The sequence below is a fragment of the Sinocyclocheilus anshuiensis genome, unplaced genomic scaffold (genome assembly GCF_001515605.1).
Source record: "Sinocyclocheilus anshuiensis isolate Anshui unplaced genomic scaffold, SAMN03320099.WGS_v1.1 scaffold781, whole genome shotgun sequence".
Lineage (NCBI taxonomy): Eukaryota > Metazoa > Chordata > Actinopteri > Cypriniformes > Cyprinidae > Sinocyclocheilus > Sinocyclocheilus anshuiensis.
This window is the reverse complement of record NW_015540879.1, coordinates 324937-326439: the sequence shown is the minus strand read 5'-3', so window position 1 is coordinate 326439 and position 1503 is coordinate 324937.

The following is a 1503-nucleotide window of genomic DNA, read 5'->3' as shown; positions in this document are numbered from 1 at the left end:
CTCTTCCACTTAGACTGCACCTTTTCCATTAAAGGACAATATTTGCCCCCTAAATTGACTTTCCAATGCATTTTTTAATCTTTATAAATAGAATATTAATGTTAAAAAAAATGTTCAATAGATTAATATGCAATGATTAAAAAAAAGTGAAAAGTGATTCTTTTAAATACTAAAAGCGCCAGTAGGTGGCGGTAAGTCACTGTCTAATGCATGAGTCATCGAGTCATTTGCTCATTCAGTAATTAAGCAAGTGGCTGTATTTATAAATGAATCATTGAATCAATGACTTTCGCGAACGATTCGTTCACGAAACACCGCAAAACTCAGCATTTTGTTCGCGTAGCCCCTCTGTCGCCTCACGTACCCCAGTTTGGGAACCACTGTTCTATATCAAATATGTAGCTAACAACAGTCTGTTACCTAGCAACAGTGTATGTTAACGTTAGCTCAGTCAACGTAGGCTAACATTAACAGTTGTAGACAGAAAATATGATTATCCTGACCTGAGATAATTTACTGAATCAACCAACTCACATCCCCTTTCTTTCTTTCTTTTCATCCATGATGACATTAAAGTCAACAAACGAATTTGAAAGTGTGGGGGGGGACACAAACGTGATTTTGAAAAGTGGGGGGACATGTCCCCCTGTCCCCAGTGGAAATTACGCCCCTGCCCATACGTGCATTGCAATTATACTACCGAAACTGTCCGCTCTGCGGACGTGTTCCATGCGTAGTAGATCGGCTTGAACAATAAACAAATATGTGAACAAACAATTGCCCAGAGTCACTGCACATCTGGCTGTCTTTATATTGTTTTATCGACGGATTGTACAGGTTTGAGTAGCAACGGGCTGAGAGAGAGAGAGTGTGTGTGTGTGTGTGTGTGTGTGTGTGTGAGTGTGAGTGTGTGTGAGAGTGTGGGTGTGTGTGTGTGAGAGAGAGAGTGTGTGTGTGTGTGTGTGAGAGAGTGTGGGTGTAAGTGTGTGTGTGTGTGTGTGAGAGAGTGTGAGTGTAAGTGTGTGTGTGTGTGTGTGTGAGTTAGTGAGTGTATGTGTCTGTCAGAGAGAGAGAGTGCGTGTGAGTGTGAGCGTATGTACATGTTTTTCTATCCTGGTGGGAACCTGAATACACACCAATTCATGGGGACTTGTGTTACACTGGGGACCTAAATTGAGGTCCCCATGGGTACAAAAGCTTATAAATCATACAGAATGAGTTTTTTTGAGATTGTAAAAATGCACAAAGTTTCCTGTGAGGGGTAGGTTTAGGGGTAGGGTTGGTGTAGGGCGATAGAAAATATGGTCTGTACAGTATAAAAACCATTACGCCTGTGGAGAGTCCCCACAAGGATAGTAGTGTGTGTGTGAACAGCTGGACGCTGACAGGCTCTGGGAGGAGTGTCAGAGCTCAGATCTTCTTCGGGGCCTGAGTGTGACGGGACGGCCCGAGTTCACCCCTCCATACTGGTACTTGGCCTTCTTCTCCGAGGGCTTGAGGATC